Source organism: Struthio camelus, chromosome Z (genome assembly GCF_040807025.1).
Source record: "Struthio camelus isolate bStrCam1 chromosome Z, bStrCam1.hap1, whole genome shotgun sequence".
Taxonomy (NCBI): Eukaryota; Metazoa; Chordata; class Aves; order Struthioniformes; family Struthionidae; genus Struthio; species Struthio camelus.
The window spans coordinates 52,390,259-52,402,293 of NC_090982.1; the positions used below are offsets into that span (position 1 = coordinate 52,390,259).

Below are 12,035 nucleotides of genomic sequence, written 5' to 3' on the forward strand. Positions count from 1 at the left end.
CCTGATTCAGGGCTGAGAGAAGGGAATAAAGCGCAGTCTGGAGAAGACTTGCATGGGTTGGGATCCAAGGCTCTGAGCTGCCTTAAAGGGTAGAGATGAGCCTGTGCGGAAGGAAAGGAAATGAGGAGTCACAGGGGCTCACTGGGGATATTCGAAACATATGGAACTAGTATACTGAGACTACTTGGCCTGCTTGGTAACGCAGTTATAGCTAGTTTTGTGCTTACCTGAAGTTTGCTGAGGAGTCAGCGTACGAGATCTCCTGCAAGGATTCTATGCGCACATAAGGGCTCTCACTGAAAACTTTTGCAGAAGAACCATTTACGTTGCTTCTCCTGAAAGAGCAAATATTTTACCAAAATAAATACCACTGGATAATACGTAACACTTCTGAAGATGTAGCATGACGAAACAGTGATTTTCCTACTAAATGTCAATAAAGCATGAAACAGTAAGATCTTAATCCTGTTTTAAGTGAAAATGTTAGTGCAATTTTAACTAAGAGGCTGCTTTAATAATAAAGATTAAAAAACAAAAATTGCTTAATTTTTTCTACAGTGGATGCATGCACTTAGATTTATTTCGACTGAAAAGAAAATGCTCAATGCATACATGTCCTACGAGTTGCTAGAATGCAAAAAATAAAAAAAAACAGAAAAACACAAAAACAAAAAAAAACCCCAAAGGACAACGGCATTCTTTCCCAAGCAGGATAGTGTTAAATGTGTTTCTTTTGCAGGGAGACCATTTGGCAGAGTATTTGATTATCCTATTTACTAATTAGTTTGCAGGAAGATTATGCTGTACGTAAAACAGACCGATCTAGCTGCTATTATAATTGCAGAGAGGAATTAAAGGTAAGAAAATTACACTTATTTTTCAGTGAAGTACACGCTAACTAAAATCCCCGGAACTCCAGAAAACACTATTGCAAACTACAGAACGTTATACAAGCTCTTACCTACTTACTCAGAAAATTATGTCACTATGTCATTAAAAAGGCTATTTATATTCATACGTCAGACCATGGCCTTGGCCTCTCTATAACCAGCAGCGCATGTTTAAGATGAAGAGCACCGTTTCAATTACAGTTGAAAACGGAAAAATAAGAAATAAAGTCAAATTAATTCACAATTAAGCTTCAGATTTCTTTTCCATCAATTTTGTATACCTTGTTTTCCAATAGTCTCCTACAGAGGAAAACGCACATGAGAATGAAGTCTTCAGGAAGCAAAGGAAGGGAAATGAGAAAATAATGAAATGATAAAAAAATTTGTCTCATAACTCTAAGATGCAGAATTGTCACCGTTTGACACAGTGACATTATTAAAGCTATTATCGTTAAACGTCCACAAGAGAAGAGCACAGCAGAAGACTGTTCTCGTCAACGCTGTTCTTCCTCAGTGACAGTCTGCAGCTTCTAAGGACGCAGCTGTTCAAATACTTTCCCAATTTAGTACGCATACTAGTTTTACAGATGTAACACGGTTCTCACAGTGACCTTTATGGAACAGCAACAACAAGCTCCTCCAGAGGCCTTTCCCAAATCGTTATAAAACAGATCAGCAAATCTTGGAGGGGGGAAGTTACTATGTTCTAAAACTCTGGACAGATTTGTTTCAATTATTTAATTTTACATTTGGAATTGAAAACGGCTGAACTGAAAGCAATGAACCAAGTTCATTTCAATAACAGTAGAGATTTAACTGAATCCGTTTAAAACTCCAAAGCACCGAAAGGTACGCCGAGCTACGCTGCCAAAGTATTGCTGAAGCTTTCGAGTGGCGAGCGTCCCGCTGGAAGAGCCCAAGCGCGCCAATGCTGCGCGTACCAAGGGCTCAGAGCCAAACAGCTACAATTTGCAAGGATTTCAGAAGCTGAAAGCCCAAAACTGCAGTCCTCAACCCCCTCGTTGTGCTGCTGTCTAAATTCGGGAAACACTTGCGGTTTTTAACGCTAGAGCTCTCCACACGTGTGATCCAGGGGCAGCACCGGGGCTGCCTCTGCCCAGCCGGCGCTCCTGGAGCAAGGTGCTGCTCCTGCCGCAGGCCGGGCCAGCTTCCTCTCCGGCAGGGGCTCCTCACAAAATAGCCTTTCAAACATCAAATGGGGTGTCCCCACACACACGTATACGCAGTCTGCTGCAAGAATCAACAACTCACTGAAGTCAGCAATTAACACAGATTTATTTTAATTAAAAAAAAAAAAAAAAAAAAAAGGGAACGCGCTTGGATCTAGGATTGTTACGCGGCAACGGGTTCTGACTACCGCTCGCACAGGCAGGAACGGCTTACCTTCGCATTACTGCCTGCGGATATCCTAACTCCCAGCCACTCACGCCTCCCCTGCTAGGGATTCCCCCGCTCCCGCCGGGCGCAGCCCGGGCCTCGCTGGCTCGGCACCGCTGGGGAAGCGGGGAGGTAGCTCCGGGCAGAAGACGGCCAAGTTTCCCAGCGTAGGTCAGGTGCTGACAGAGGAAACAGCGTCAGCAGATTTGCTTCTGCACGTTCCCAGCCCTCTTCCTTCCCCCAGCTGGAGGTTTTTACCTCCTCAGTTATGCAAATACTGAATCATTTGCTTACGCCGCCAGGTTTTAAGAGTGGAGGAACAATAATATTTGTTTTCTGGTTCTGTTCTCCTGAATCGGTTGCAATTGTGCTTACAAAGCAGAACTGGATCCAACACAAAGTACGACCCAATGCAAAGCTCATCTGTACAACTGGGATTACACAGTTCAACTTTTCTCCTAATACCTTTTTCTACTCTGCTTTTCTATTCTTCATTCTTATATTAAAAATTCACTAACCAAACCAAATATGAATCAATAACCAACCAAGAGGCGAAGATAAGGTATGATCATTCTCCCTTTTTATAAAAATAACTTCCAATTAGCTTTACCCCACTTAGTTTATGTACTGATCTCAAATCTCACCTTCCAAAGGCGTAATGGTTTGCCACACTGTGAAGTAAGGAAGATTTTAAAAGTCGCAAATATCACAAATCTATTTAAAAATTTACAGAGGAAAAGCCTACTAGTGGCTCCAACGCTAACTCAAAGTATGTTCCACCTGTACTACGAAGCTTATTAAAAATTAATCTTTCTTAGATCTGGTGATCCACATTAGAATTAATTACCCTCTGTGAAATGCATGCTAATGTTTGAAATGCAATCCAAATGTGGTTATTTCAAATCCAGAACACTCACACTGAGAATATATAAATTACAAAAAAAAAAATATTTCAAATGCAAATATTTGGGATAGGAATCAGAATTTTTCAATTGGTTTACTCAGCATGTAATTAAAACGTAAAGCAGGAGAAACAGTCTGCAGAACACGCATACTTCCATAACAAAAACACTGCTGTATTTTTTCTTTACGAGGCAGCAAAAGAAATAAACTAATACCTGCATGACAAATTTGTACAAGTCTGTAAAACAAACAAGCTGTCCAGCACGCTGGAGAATGCCGTGGCTATTGCCTTCCAGGAGAGCGGAAGCACCCTTTCCAGCTGCGCTATCCCTGCTTCCTCTACCCACGTGCCACACTGCTGACTGCAGGCTGAAGGTAAGCGCAGTGGTCCTAACCTGAAGCGTACTGTACATTGAGGAGCTGGTGATCCACACGTCCGTTGACCTGAGTAGGCGCAGCTGTGCTGTGCTGCACTGCACGTTTTACTTGGCCCTCAGGACTGTGCTGTGCTGCACGTATCCCTCGCGTAGGATGAACTTAGCTGGCCGACCATAAAGAGCGAGCCCACTCCTGCGTGGCTGTGGGCGTTCTCTGGCTCAAGCCAGGCATTAACATGCCGATCTGTCGGACTGGCTTCATCTTCACTGTAACGCTTTAGCAGCGATCTGAAATGCACATATTGTCTTTTTCAGAAAGTGCTGTTCTGAATATAGGTATTTTTATATCTTCCTCTTTCAGATAAGACATTTTATTTGGGCAATTTTAAATCCCCAGACTGAAGGAGGCTCCATTCCTAACTTTTTTCCCCCCCCTGTAAAATACACTTTCTGCTCTTGCCTGTACTTCATTGAGATCTTTGCTGACTTCTTTTAAATCTCTTCACTGAATTATTTCTGAGGAGTTTGTAGTTTAATTATCATCCAAATTTTATTTTATTGAGATGATTTCAGGATGTGGTCTTGCTCAAAAATTAATTTCTGCATCCTCTTTTGAAATCATGGCATTTCTTTCAGTACAGTGCAATCTGAATTGGGAGGCTTCAGCATAAGGTTCTGAACAAAATTTTGAAACAAGCCTTATGCATTCAAAGAGACTTCCGCTATTGCTTACAGTAACCATATTAAACTTTTCTTTCGTGCTGTGGAAGGGAAAAAGCTGGATCCAAACAACTTGTTTTGATAAGCTCCTTTAGCGTAACAAAACTTACCACATGTAATACTTCACTGTGCTTGGGAACTAGGACGACTTTTTTTTTTTTTTTCCCCTTCCCAAGGAGGTCAAGGTCAATTCATCCGTTATGGATGTGATTGCTAGCAGACAGTTTTGCCACTACGAATTCGTACATCTGCAGGGCTTTGAATTATTCTCAAGAAAACTGTCGTGTTCAGAGTAAAGAGGTATACTGACAAATACTTCCCTTTTTTTTTTTTCTCCAAAGTATGCTGCTACCATGCACAGACCTCAGACACAAGAGAGAAGAGAAAAAAAAGACAGAGCTTTCTAAAACTTACTGCTTTTCCCTTGGCTCCACAATGAGATTCACAAGCCCACCTGAATTTAAAGCAGGTTTAATAAATATGTGAGATAAAGGAAAAGTCCCATTTATAACAATAAGTCTGGCTTATGGCACAATCGATCTATGAAATTATAGCTCTGAACTATTCAACAACAAACGAAGCAGCAGCTACGTGATATTCTACATGGAGAACAGCTGTAATTCAGCATTACTATGTAAAGAGAAAACCATGTCCAAAATGTCTAACCGTTCCCCATAAATTGGGCACATTCAAGAGTTTAATAATCCTTGCATAAAGAAACTAGGAAGTGTCTCAAGACAAAGTATAACATGAAAGCATGAATCTATTTCCTGTAATCTGCAGGAACCCAAACGCATATTAGGTCCAAATGACCTAAAACTGTCAAGACTTCTTTGTTAAGAATAAGTACTACACTGGCTTTTCACAAAGAAAATGTACTTCTTATACACGTCACTGTCAGTCATTACTGCTGCCCACGGCAGAATTTCTTACAACGAGCAACCATGAAGTAAAGCGTAAGGGCAGAGACTTCACGCAGTTAGGCCTAACTGAGCACCTTTCCACAACCTTGAAATATGAAAATCATTCCCTAAAGAAGATGCGTTAGGCCATTGACCCCCTCTTTGTTAAGAAAAAGAACAAAAGAATCAAGCATAATGGAATAAATAACAAAATAAGGCTCAGAAGTGAAACTTTAAAAAAAAAAAAAACAACAGTTTCATTCTAATCTGTAAAGAGAACGACTGCAGGAGGTTTCACAACTAAACTGGTTCAGAACATTCTGAGCTTTTTCCTGGTGAAGTTGAGTAACATGCTGCTAAACAGCCATGAAAGTAAATCCTGTTTGTGGTCCGGAGTCAAATTATTTTACTCCCTCTAAATCTAAGGTATTTTTCAAAAACTAAACATTTTTTCCCTGCATAGCAAACATTCTTTTTACTGGAAGGGCTGATATATAATACGTTATATTTTTCAATGTAAAATTTAAGTATGCAAAAGATACAGCTCAGGCCTAGAAGCAATAGATGTATTAGCTGTAATGGATGTAACAACAAGCACATTAGCACCCTTTTTGTTGACAATTCCCGCGTTTCAATACTTAGAAAGGTGCTCTACACCAGAATATTGATGTAGCATAAGCTCAGGATATTTTATGTATACCATAGTTAAACACAAATATCTCCAAGTATATATAACTATATTCTAACAGTTTATATGAAAATATGGCTGTCCAGACAGACCAATTTGTCTAGTAAAATTAATCTACTTTACCACATAAGTGCAACAGTGTGCCAGCATCACTGGTAACAGTAGTATTTCAAGTTCTTTTAGAGAGAACAGTTTTGGCCCCTGAACACTCAGTGTGTTTCCAAAACACCTGGACTAGAAACGTCGTTCATACTTTAATTGCACTGTACTCCAATGCAGAGCCAGTATTTTATAACCTCAGCTCATGACATCCTGCCTTATCTACCACTTGAAAGAGTGATGAGTGCAAATCACAATGCCCTTTAGTGACACTAGTCATGAAATCTTTTGCTCCTAGAACCGAGACAGTAATACCATGACAGGAGTTAAAAATACAAATTACATGGTATTATACAGCCACTCCAAATCCATAATGAGTTTTTTTTTAAATAAGAAAAGAATATTTCTGAACAATCCCCCTACAGAAAATATAAGTGCCCATTTTTGTAATAAAATATATATGCATGTATGCATGTCTACCTATATCTATGCATACATATATACATGCAAAAATAATTTCTCTCATAAAATCAGTCTCCAAGGATCTTACTGATCAGTTCCTCATTCAGTCAGAGTAGCAACTGGGAACTAGAATTTTACTCCTTGCGGTAGATGAGACTATGAATTTAAAGTATTTTCACTTGTTAAGCCTTTACAAAGCTTAAATTTCATATTTGAGAACTAAAACTCAAAAGTGTGATGGATATGTTAATGGCCCATTTAAACGTCAGAATAAAAACCTATTTTCTACTCTTGGTTAAGAGTATTTACAACTCTGAAGACTTGAATAAAGCCAATTCAGACAAAAGTTCAACCCCTGCTTTGCATTTATGCTTACAGACACACTTCGCTGAAAAGAATCTTTTCATCAGTCATACATGTTTTATGGGTACATGACAAATAATCCAAGTTCAGGTTTTCTTTGGAGATATTCTTTCTTTTGCTTTGGGGGGGGGGGGGGCTTTTTTATTTTATTTTTTTAAGTTCAGATCAACCTTTCAGCCTCCTAAACAGAGAGGGAGTTGGTGTTACCTAAAAACAAGTCAGTAAACATAATAAAACCACTTTAGTAATTTACAATTGAATTATGTTGTGGTTTTATTACACACGCACATGCATCTACAAATGAACTCAAGCACGAAAATGGCACCTACATAATAAACTAGAGATGCAGAAAACAAATCTATAGTGTGCTTATGCAACCTGTTATGTCTACAACTGCACTGTTTCCTCTTAGCTCATTTCTGAAACCTCTTTTTTAAACTCCATGAAATCTTTGAGCATCTTCAAAAGCTTAAAGTTTTTAAAAAATAAAAACAATTCACCAAAAGAAATTAAGTTAATTTTCTGCAGCATCTTGCGGTCAAACTGTTCATGACTCAGGCCTGTGAACTGCATTCCAGACATTGGAATATAACTTAAAGTCTAGTTTTTTTCCTCACGGCTTCCCAGAGCTAGTTTTGTACTACAGAAAAAAGAAGCTTTGTTTTTCCAGTTAGAATATATTTGTTTCTAAACCACTCTTGTTCACCACCACGCAAAAAGGGACCTTGAGATGTCATTTAGTCCATTTCTTAGCCCTAAAGCAGGAGCAACCATACCTCTAGACATTTCTGACAACTGCATTTCTAGACTTCTAGAAATGACAGCTATAAAATCCTACTGAGCAGTCTTGCCCATTGCTTCATTATCCTTGCAATTAGAACATTCTTCCTAATATGTAATCTAAACCTTTTGGATGCAGTTTAGGCCCATTACATGTTTTACCAGATGCTGTCCATGTAGGGAACGGAAGTCTTTCTCTTTGCAGCACCTTTTTTATGTTTAAAAACGTATCATGTTTCTAATTACTCTGAGCTTCCCTGTGCTCTTTTTTTGACACTAAACAATTGCAGCTCATTCAGTTTTAACTAGCAGATCAAGTTTTCTAGATCTCTGATCACATTTACTTGAGGATATTTGGGGGTTGGGGAGAAATCAGCCTATAACCTTCTTGAAGCTCAGCCACAGTAATCCAGTTAAAGCTTAACAACGCTAAGTAGTTTGAAAACTTGTGGCTGTAGCCGTGTTCGTTCATCCTAAAACCATACTTGTTAAATATGCCTTCTCTCACTCGGTTTATTTCTCTAAATAGGTTGTTACTAGGTGGAGAGACGAGCAAATCCTGTTGTTCTTCATTACTCAAATCCCTAGCGCTGTCAATTGAATAATTTCCTTCACATTTTTTGGTGTTTTATTATTGCTACTCTCAACATCAGGACCCGATTTTAAATACTTGTTCATTTGTTGTATGTTTTCCTATTTTGTTACTTCATTGACTTCTGGATTAGACTGGTCAGTCCCTAAAAAAAAATACCTTTCTTGCTATACAAAAGTTGACCTATATTCAGTAGGGTCCAAACATTTTATTTCACAATACCTACTCAGAGATTCATTTCTGGGCCTTCTGCTCCCCCTTTTTCCACAGAACAGAACGATTACTCGGGCATTATTCTCATTCAGCACATTTCTGAGTTCACTGAAATTATCTGTAATCTCTGATGAATCTAAAGGAAAAAGTAGAACTGATTACAACATGCACACCCATAAACAAGTAGCAGCAGAAGCCTACCTACCCCATTCAGCCTTAGCGCTGGGAAGGCTACATCAGCAACCCCCTGCTCCTTTTCTAGGATGCCCCCCTCTTCTTTCCAATACACCTTTCTAACAAGGACCATCTGGTGTCCTTGGGCAACTGGACATCTCACCGTGGCTGTACCTTTCTTACTGGTTTCGCTAACACAACCTTGCCTCATACACAAGCAGAAAGGCCAACCCGTCTCAGGTGGTCTGTTCAAGCTTGCAGAAAGACAACTAACAAACTGAAACCAATCAAGTATTCAGCATGTAACAAGTACCCTGTCTACAAATGCAGAGAGTACAATCATGGTTTGTGAGATCAGGCTGGATCTCCTGTCTGATTATTTCCATATGCATTTCCAACTCTGTCCTCTCCACTGAGGCTCTACACAGAGGTGCCAGTTACTACAACTTCTAGTGGAAATGACCGTCTATGAGCAATTAGCCTAAAATCTCATCAGCATATTTCATCTCTACGGCTACAAAAAACACCCATCAGATGGTAACAACCAGCCATTTTATCATGGGGCTGTTTTTGAATCAGTCGCTACAGAGACAGAAAGCTTCAGAATTCCTGTATCCTGTTCTGAATCAAAAGTGTTCCAAGAGGGAGCATTCCTCTTTTCCACCTTCCTCCACTGAACATATTCAGGAATCCTCATTCATCAGCAGAATTACTTTTGTATAACTTGGCACATCTGGAAAAAATGATTGCACCACATTTCATGCCGATAAAGGTTTTAAATTACAATCCAACTTTGGTTAAGATTATCCAAAGCGCAGAAAAATATATTCAGCTCCTGCTTAGGAGCAAGCAAGATACACACACACACACAAGCAATAAACAAAACAGGATTTGACAAGCATAATTTAAAGAATACAGAGATTTTGACCCAAGAAAAGTGCAGCAAAAGCTTTTCTAAATTCACTTTTGTTAATCGCTGAAATTCCAAATACAGAGCCTTGCATTGTAACTCACCCACGGCACAGATGGCACAAGAAGTGTCAAAATAAGCAACTCACTATTGCATTCCTCCAGAGATTGATGACATCTAGTCACATGATTTATCCGCTGCTGGGAGGATGTGGTAAGCTCTCTCCCAGGACTCCTGTCCTGGGGCAAATATTCAGCTCAGTGTTTGCCTCATGGCAAGCAGGTGTTTGAGCAACTTGTTAAGTTTTCCTTCAAGAGCACTCTGTAAAAACAAAAAGGTTAGGCAAAGAAATAGTAAACACTGTGAAATAAAAGGAAGTTAATTGTGCTAGGTGAAAGGCCATAAGTTTTGTTTAAGCACCTGCAAGAACAGCCGCAAATATGCTGACATTTATAAAACAGTCTCCTGGGAATTTATTGAAGACGTCAAAACTTTAGGCAGGCTGCCTTTCTTTTTCTCCCCTCTCAACCATCTGTGGATAACACGTGTGGAAGGGGGATGATCTGACAAAGCGTGAAACAACAAATTGCTAGTCTTCTAGTCTCTTATAACAAATATGAAAACAAAGATCAAAGCCATCATCTAGACTGGGCTGATTGTTTGGCTTTCTAAAGAACAGCCCAAAGCAAGCATAAGAAAATATTCAGCGCTCTAAACAATCAGTATCAAGAAAGCATAAACAAGAGCGTGTTTATCTCATACCTACCACAGAATCATCTTGGGTCCTTTTCCTGTTTAAACCTTTAGCCAGCTGGATATTCAATTTATTGAAAGCGTGTTTCCATTTACTAAGAACATGAGATTATTCCTAAAGATTGGAAATTAATTTTGAAGCAAACATCATGGAGAGAACACATACTGAGATGTGCATGAAACGAGGCAAATAGGAGAGCAAACAGGCACTCATATAACACATTGCACGCTCAAGGTGGCGAGGAGGGACTGACTTTTGGGGTTTTTCTGACCAGAAACTATTTTTATTACAACATACGACATATGCACACTGACGTAAAGTCTTATGTATATTTAATCTTGAAATATGAGGCACCTGCATTTAAAGCTGCCACTTAAAAATTAGGCTTGCATAACATTTAAACCCTCTTACTTTTTTGTTATAAGTGCATAACAGGCATTTCCTGTAATTCCGTACAAATTACACCCCCTACGACCGCAGATATTTCGATCCTACTCCCCTAAGAGACAGAATCACAGAACAGTTGAGGTTAAAAAGGACCTCTGGAGAACATCTAGTCCAATCCCCCTGCTCAAACAGGATCATCTAGAGCACATGGCCCAGGTTGCTGCGCAGACAGCTTTTGAACATCTCCAGGGAAGAAGACTCCACAATCTCTTGGGGCAACCTGTCCCAGTGCTTGGTCACCCTCACAGTAAAGAAGCTTTTCCTCATGTTCAGACAGAACTTCCTGTGTTTCAGTTTGTGCCCGTTGCCTCTCGTCCTGTCACTGGGCACCACTGAGAAGAGACTGGTCCCATCCTCTTGACACCCTCCCTCCAGATATTTAAATACCTCAATAAGATCCCTCCTCAGTCTTCTCTTCTCCAGGCTGAACAGTCCCAGCTCTCTTAGCCTTTCCTCATAGGAAAGATGTTCCAGTCCCTTAAGCTTCTTTGTGGCCCTTTGCTGGACTTGTTCCAGTAGCTCTATGTCTCTTTTGTACTGGGGAGCTCAGAACTGGACACAGCACTCCAGACGTGTTTCACCAGTGCTGAGCAGAAGGAAGGATCACCTCCCTTGACCTGCTGGCAACACTCTTTCTCATGAAGACCAGTACACCATTGGCCTTCTTGGCCACAAAGGCATATTGCTGGCTCATGGTCAACTTGTGACCCGCCAGGACTCCTAGGCCCTTCTCTGCAAAGCTGCTGTCCAGCAAGTGAGCTCCCAGTCTGTGCTGCTGCATGGGGTTATTCTTCCCTCCGTGCAAGAACCTGCACTTGCAGAGTCTGTTGAACTTTAGGAGGAACATCTCTCCAGCCTGTGGAGGTCCCTCTGAATGGCAGCACAGCCCTCTGGTGTATCAGCCACTCCTCCCAGTTCTGTGTTACCTGCAAACTTGCTGAGGGTGCACTCTGTCCCATCATCCACGTCACCGATGAATACGTTGGACAGGACTGGACCCAACATTGACCCTGCTAGTTACTGGCCTCCAACAAGACTTTGTGCCACTGATCACAACCCTCTAAGCTCTGCCATTCAGCCAGTTTTCAATCCACCTCACAGCCTGCTCATCTAGTCTGTACTTCTTCAGCTTGCCTATGAGTATGTTATGAGAGACAGTGTCAAAAGCCTTAATGAAGGCAAGGTAGACAACATCCACTGCTCTGCCCTCACCTACCCAGCCAGTCATCCCATCACAGAAGGCTATCAGGTCGATTAAGCATGATTTCCTCTTTGGGAATCCATGCTGACTACTCCCGATCACCTTCTTATCCTTCATGTGGCAATGGTAGCCAGGATGAGCTGTTTCATCCCCTTTCCAGGG

General features: G+C 40.6%; 1 long non-coding RNA gene across 1 annotated transcript in view; it reads right to left on the reverse strand.

The window, feature by feature from the left end:
• Nucleotides 1-3,719: 3,719 nt before the first annotated feature.
• Nucleotides 3,720-12,035, reverse strand: part of LOC138064394 (uncharacterized) — an 89,451-nt gene continuing 81,135 nt past the window's right edge. Inside the window, exons 12-14 of the long non-coding RNA XR_011137633.1 lie at nt 9,620-9,792; nt 8,401-8,523; nt 3,720-3,856 (exon numbers count right to left, since the gene is read on the reverse strand). This is a non-coding gene — a long non-coding RNA (uncharacterized lncRNA). The remainder of the gene's footprint in view (nt 3,857-8,400; nt 8,524-9,619; nt 9,793-12,035) is intronic.